This window comes from Macaca thibetana, chromosome 1 (assembly GCF_024542745.1).
Source record: "Macaca thibetana thibetana isolate TM-01 chromosome 1, ASM2454274v1, whole genome shotgun sequence".
In the NCBI taxonomy this organism is placed as follows: domain Eukaryota; kingdom Metazoa; phylum Chordata; class Mammalia; order Primates; family Cercopithecidae; genus Macaca; species Macaca thibetana.
This window is the reverse complement of record NC_065578.1, coordinates 14,127,542-14,134,651: the sequence shown is the minus strand read 5'-3', so window position 1 is coordinate 14,134,651 and position 7,110 is coordinate 14,127,542. Positions and strand designations below refer to the sequence as shown.

Genomic DNA, 7,110 nt, shown 5'->3' with positions numbered 1-7,110 from the left:
GGGGCAGGGGGGCGAGGAGGGGTGCCGCCCCACCCCCTTCTCCGGAATCCCCACGCCGTGAAGTCATAATCCTGTATCTGTGACACCCTGTCGGTTGCTATGGAGACGACTCGCTGTTAAACACTGGCGTTCTCAATGAGGGTTGCAGGGGTTCCGAGGCGGACCTGAGGAGCACAAACCCCTGTTTAGGGTGAACCGTGGCGGGCGCCGCTGGCCTCTTGGAAGAGGACAGACTAGCAGCTGCGAGGGAGATGGGGCTGGGCTTCACCCCTAAAAGGGCCCCTGGAGACAGCGGGTGAGGGACAGGGGAAGGGGCTGGTGGTCCTCTCTCCCGAGGCCCCGCACCATCACACAGATGACTTGGCAGAATAGCTGCTGGGCCAGTGTTGTCGCCTGTGACTGTACTTTAAGGAAACTGACAGGGAGATCATGATGTCGCCATTTTGATGGGGTCACCAGAGGAGAGATGTCCTCTCCAAAGGCTCCTGGACAGGGCTAGGGAAAGAGTTCAGATAATAAGTATCTCTGTGGTCTGGGCTGTCACCTCACAACTGCACAACTCTGGACCTTCAGCATCAGAACCACTGGGGCCTAGGTTAATAATACAGATTCCCGGGCTCCAATTTGGACAGACAACACTGATCTCTGGGGTGGGATCCAGGAATCTACATGTAAACAAGCACCCAGTGGAGTGCTGCTCACTGAAATTTGAGAATCCCTGATTTAGAAGGACTATGCTCTGTGCATGTTCTCTGACATGTTAGGTCAATCAGGACCCCTCTACTGAAACTGCTCCAACCAGCCAAGGTGCAGAGAAAAGATGCATGCAGGGCCCCCAAACCAGTGTGCTGTGGAGGCAGGGAGCCCTGGAGAATGTAAAGCCAGCAAGCTGTTACAGAGTGATTTGCACAGAACAGACACTCAGTTGATATTTGTCAATTTGCTCTGTTTAAGAACATTGCTGAATTAATTTAAAAGGTATTTTTAAAAGAATGAAATTGAGGAAAAACCTTCAAGGTTCAGAAAATGTGAAGTTCTCATTTACTTGTTTATAAAAATTGTTTTTGAGTCCAATAAAGATGCTTAGCTTAAATGATTTCTTTTTTAAATCTCAGAATTAAGTTTCTCTTAGTTTTGGGCAGTTTGGTCCAGCTGTTTGCAAAAGACAGGCTTCCCTGTCTCCCATATGCGGCCCTGAAGGACCCAACAGAAGCAAGATAGTTATTTAAGGAATGTAAAGGACTAGGGACAGGATGTAGATTAAAATGTTTAAGATGATGTCTGCAGATGATTTTGTAGATGCTGAAGTTTGTTGAATTCTTAGTCTTCCTCACAAAGCAGATAATTTCAAGACTCTGGTGAGCCTCAATTTACTCCAGTTTATGATTTCCAATGGTTCTGCATAAAACTGGGTTGCCGTTTTATGAAATTGTTTGCATCTGCTTCACGTGGGCGCAAACTTCACAGTGAGGAGATAATGTGAGGGTTTTGCCTTCTTGCAAAACAACTTACATATATATGTGAAGAAACTGGGGTTTGGGTTTGAATTATGTGGACTGCCTGTGTGTAGTAAGCTCTCTGGTCAGTTACCCATTTGGCTTTGTGTGGACACAGCTCATGGGAGCGAGGGTTGCTTTCCATAACACACAGGTTGGGGGAATTCCTGCTCGTTACCTATAGCATCTTGCAGGAGGGCTGCTGAACACCGGAGCCTTGCAACTGTTAAACTCAGGCAGAGCTCAGGAAATGCTGCCCGGATGGGTGAGTCGTTTTAACACCTCTTGGGTTGATTTTTCTCACAGGTTTTTGGAGTTTGCAGAGCTCTGAGCCTGTGACCCCAGGGTGAGACCTCAAGCTGCCCAGTACTGTGGCCCCATTTCAGAGGCCTTGGGCCTGGGCCAGAGATGGACGCTAGGGGCTGTCTTTTACTCTAGGTTTTTTTCTTCATTGGTCATTGGTCATTGGGTTTCAAGAAAAGCACTTTTTTCAAGAATCAAAGAAGCAGTGATGGAAGGAAAAGCAGAGAAAACCGATGAGCCCTGATTGGCGGTGAAACTTCCAGGAAATATCACTTGCCTCTTGATTAGGGGAAATCACTTTTGAGTGACCCTGAATTTTGTGCCCCAAGCATAGATTCTGGCAGAAAGAAATGATCTGGACTGATGACACACTACAGCATTCAGTCATGTGGAAAGAATGATCTTCAGGAAAAATCACACCCTTGGCAAAGGCTTTTTACAGAGGCAAGGGCGAGCCGGCCAATTCTGACAATATTCCAGTGGCAAGGGAGCCAGGCTGACTTAGTCATCATTACTTATGTTTCTTCTCTTCCTCCCACATCTCCTTGTATAACTGTCTTTTGGGGAGGGGTGAAGTGATAGTAAGAAAAACAACAGCACTTTGAAAAAGGGGTGGGGGGAGAAACAAGAAGGAGAGAAGGAGTTGGGAAGAGCTCTTGAGTGATGGGGAGATGGCACTGGGGACATTCTGGAACCTGACAGAACTGTGTGGTCCCTCCAGCCTGAGATGCTGGGAAAACAGGAAGGGATTTGGGAGATGGCAGAGATGAAGTTGGCTCACAAAATGCAGGGCTCCCTTAGCACTTCACAAATACCAGCTTACGAATTAATCATTACAAACACTCCGCAGTCATCAGGAAACCCTTGATGGATGGAGAAAGATGCACAGAGATCAAAGTTCAGGGGCAGCAGCAATATTCATTTGGGGCAATTGGAGTGACAGCAGCACGGGTTCACAGCCTGGTTGACCTCAGAGGCTTTCTCATCTCTTGCAAGATTTGGAAGCTATGCAAAAGGTGTAATGGGGAGAGGCGCTGATGTCAGGCATTTATGGGACCACTGAGGGGGGCAAAGAGGCAGGACAAAAAGCCAGTGACGATGGGTCAACAGCTGCAGGTAGACCCATTTGCAGGTTATTAGAAACTAACTTATCTATCCAGCTCTCTCTCTTTTTTTTTTTTTTTTTTTTTTTGAGATAAGAGTCTTGCTCTGTCACCCAGACTGGAGTGCAGTGGCGTGATCTCGGTTCACTGCAACCTCCACTTCCTGGTTCACGCCATTCTCCTGCCTCAGCCTCCTAAGTAGCTGGGACTACAGGCGCCTGGCACCACGCCCAGCTAATTTTTTTGTAATTTTAGTTGAGATGGGGTTTCACCGCGTCAGCCAGGATGGTCTCGAACTCCTGACCTTGTGATCCACCCGCCTTGGCCTCCCAAAGTGCTGGGATTACAGGCGTAAGCCACCACGCCCAGCCCTCCAGCTCTCTTTTTGTGGTTACCTTAGACACTATGAATCTACGTGAAAACCAAGACGATCGATCCTTCGAGTGACTGCAGGTGTCCAACGGGCTGTGTTTTTTGCTTCTAAGCGACAGGCAATTCCATGTGCAAGTTTAACACCCTGATAGGCCCTAGCCTTAACTATGTTTTAAACTCCCCAAAAGTGTTTTTGTGTTTGTGTGCATGTGAGGGAGATACCTTAAAATCCAGCAATGCTGCTTCCACAGTGCTCTCCTGGGCCCCTTCCAAAGATAGTAATAATATGGGCAGCTGGTTTCGATTTTTATACTTCCAACAGCTACTCTGTGAAAACGGTGTGCAGCAACAGCCAGGCAATCCATACATACTTATTAGATGTGCTGGGCACTGGGTACTGGTCCTGGAATTCTCCTGGTTGTAGGCAAGCTGGGGGACAGGGAGGTGAGAGCTGGAATCGTCATTCTGAAGTGTGATATTTATTGGATCCCATACTAGGCGACTGATGGAGAGGGGCTACCACTCTTCCAGCTGAACCCCGCTCTGGTTGGGACCCAGCGATTATTTTCCATAGCGAAGTGTTCATAAAATATCTATCACTTCCAACACAACCTCCTGGGGGAAGGGACCTGTCTGTCTGTTTCAATTCTGGATCCTCAGCACCCATATCAGGGTACCTGGCCCGAGGTGAGTGCTGTAGAAATAGTTGTTGAATGAATGCATGAAGGCCTGCTCTGCCTGAGGGCTGGGGACAGATTGGGTATTTTCTGTGTCCCCTCCAGAGCATCCGGTGGCCCAGTTTTAGGTCTCAAGGTCACTGCCAAGAAAGAGAAGCTGCTAAAGTGACACCTCAGTGCACCCACATGACTCAACACAAAAGTTAACAGGAACTCTTCAAAAACCAGCCTCTCAAGTGTCTGCCTCCTGTCGTCCCTGAGGACAGCATCAGTGGCATCAGATAGGGGTTGGGGCTGGGTGACCTGCTGGTCCTCAGCCATCACCTCATCCACAGCTCTCTGCTTAGCAGACAGGCAGAGGGAATAGATGGAAGGTACAGGTAAACACTGCATGTGGCCACCGCAAGGACACCCCAGAGCCTGGGAAACGGACAGGGACATCGTAAAACCAACACATAATGGACGAGTGCAGAGAGAGGCAAAACCAGTCAGAAGAAGTAGCATGGTGCCTAGCCCAGGGACACCGGACTTAAGGTATTTTTGTTCATTTGTTTTGTTTTTGGAGACGGGGTCTCTCTCTGTCACCCAGGCTGGAGTGCAGTGGCACACTCACTGCTCCCTGCAGTCTCAACCGCCTAGGCTTAAGCGATCCTCCCACCTCAGCCTCCTTAGTAGTAGCTGGGACTACAGGTGTGCACCACCACACCCAGTTAATTTTTTGTATTTTTTTGTAGAGACGGGGTTTCGCCATGTTGCCCAGGCTGATCTGAAACTCTTAGGCTCAAGCAATCTGCCTGCCTCGGCCTCCCAAAGTGTAGGGATTACAGGCGTGAGGCACCACACCTGGTTGACCTAAGGTATTAACTAAAGAAAGCAGGTGATTCTCAGGGGGGCCTATGAAAGCAGCCTGCCTAGAGGAAGGGAACATACCATGAAGGCATTGTCTTCTGAGACTCAGTCCAGGAGAAGCAGGTCTTTTAGACCCAATGACAACGCTCCCTAGTGTGCAGATGCATCTCTCTGACTACAAAAGGCAGTGTGGTTGTGATATTTTATATATACAGTTTTTGTTATTGTTGTTTTTGGGATAGGGTCTCTGTCACCCAGGCTGGAGTGCAGTCGTAAGAACATGGCTCACTGCAGCCTCAAATTCCCAGTTTCAAGCAATCCTCCCACCTCAGCTTCCTGAGTAGCTGTAACTACAGGCATGTACCACCTGGCTAATTTCTCACATTTTTTTGTAGAGACTGGGTCTCACTGTGTTGGCCACGCTGGTCTCAAACTCCTGGGCTTAGGCAATCCTCCTGCCTCGGCCTCCCTCAGTAGTGGGGTTACAGGCGTGAACCACTGCACCAAGCCCATATTTTGTTTTTTGTCCACAGTTCCTGGCTTATAACTCCCATGGCCCTTGTTACAGTAAACACGATCTCACTCTCTGACATCCTTCTACCCTCCTTTCACCTGCCCACAGCAGGACTCTAATCTGATTCTGGGTCTAATCTCATTGCAGAGAGGATCCTGCCGGATACCCTGGAGGAAGGAATGCTGCACAGAGAAGCTGAGAAGAGTTTGAACAGACAGGCCTTGCTGGGTTTAGATCTCTTTTTGTCCAATCCCATTTTGACACAGTTGTCCATGCTTCAATCATACTTATCCAATGAGGTTTCCGTAACAGGCCTGAGAGGACCGGGTTCAGGAGCTTCCAGACAGCTGAGCAGGTGGAGGTTCCTGGAGGGTGGTGTGCCAGGGAGAGTGCGGAAGCTCCGCCCCTTGCCCCATACCTTGCCCTATGCGTTCCTTCATCTGCATCCTTTAGTTTTTTTTTATTTTTTTTGAGATGGAGTCTCGCTGTTGTCGCCCAGGCTGCAGGGCAATGGCACGCGATCTCAGCCCACTGCAACTTCCACCTCCCAGGTTCAAGCGATTCTCCTGCCTCATCCTCCTGAGTAGCTGGGATTACAGGCACCCATGTATCAGCCACCATGCCCAGGTAATTTTTGTATTTTTAGTAGAGACGGGGTTTCACCATGTTGGCCAGGCTAGTCTTGAACTCCTGACCTCAGGTGATCCACCCACTTCAGCCTCCCAAAGTGTTGAGATTACAGGCGTGAGCCACTGTGCCTGGCCTGTATCCTTTATAGTATCTTTTATAAACAACCAATCAGTAAATGTGTTACTCTGACTTCTGTGAGCTGCTCTAGCAAATTAATCAAATCCACAGAGGGGTCATGGGAACCCCAACTTGAAGCCTGTCGGTCAGAAGTTCCAGAGTCCCGGACTTGTGACTGGTGTCTGAAGTGGGCAAGTCTTGGGGACCGAGCCCCCAGCCTGTGGGATCTGATGCTGTCTCCACGTAGATAGCAATGGAATTGAATTGGCGGACCCTCGGCTGGTGTCTGCTGCAGAGCTCATTGCTTGCTTGGTGGTGGAGAGAAGTCTCCCTCCACATGTGGTCACAGCATCTTCTGTCTGTGTTGATTGCTTTTGGTGTTGATCGAGAGAACAGGAAAAAGCACATTGAATGGCATTCTTTTTCCCCATATTCAAAGTGGTGTAATTGTTAGGAGATGGGTTTGGAAATCCCAGTGGGGTGACCTTGGCCAAATTACCTTTCTGGCCTCAGTTTCATTGTCTATAAAATGGGATCCTCTCAAGCACTCCTATCTCTTCCTGGAGTGCTTGAGAGGATTCAATGAGAAAATTTATGGAAAGTGTTTACTTCAGTGCATGGCACATAGTAAAAGCTCAAAAAGGTCTCAATGATGAAGATGACAATAATCTTGCTTCTAGGTTGTCATGTGGCAGGCAACAGCTGTGCAGATCCTAATAATCTACTCTGGATGACAGTTTAACACAGGGGTTGGCAAACGTGGCCCACTTCCTATTTTTATAAATAAAGTTTTATTGAAACATGGCCATGGTCATTCATTTATGTATCATACTGCACTGGTAGAGTTGAGTGGTGGTAATGAGACACCTGTGGTCAATAAAGCCCTTTAGAGAAGAAAAGATTTACTATTTGGCCCTTTACAGAAAAAGTCTGTCCTCCTGTCTTCATTCATTAGTGGACAACCAGCTGGTTCCTGGACTTCCCTGAGGAAAGTGCTATATTAAGCAGTTGTGGGTATGAAGTCTGAGCTTCAACACTTGCTCTGTGAC

General features: G+C 48.3%; 1 long non-coding RNA gene across 2 annotated transcripts; it reads left to right on the top strand.

Moving 5' to 3' along the window:
• The first annotated feature begins 25 nt into the window (after positions 1 to 25).
• Positions 26 to 6,482, top strand: LOC126953824 (uncharacterized). Of its 2 annotated transcripts, XR_007725370.1 has the most exons (4): positions 26 to 295; positions 3,773 to 3,961; positions 4,057 to 4,485; positions 5,462 to 6,482. It is a non-coding gene; the product is annotated as an uncharacterized LOC126953824 (long non-coding RNA). The 2 variants fall into 2 exon arrangements; XR_007725369.1 differs by lacking the exon at positions 26 to 295 and having other exon boundaries at positions 3,538 to 3,961.
• The last annotated feature ends 628 nt before the right edge of the window (positions 6,483 to 7,110 follow it).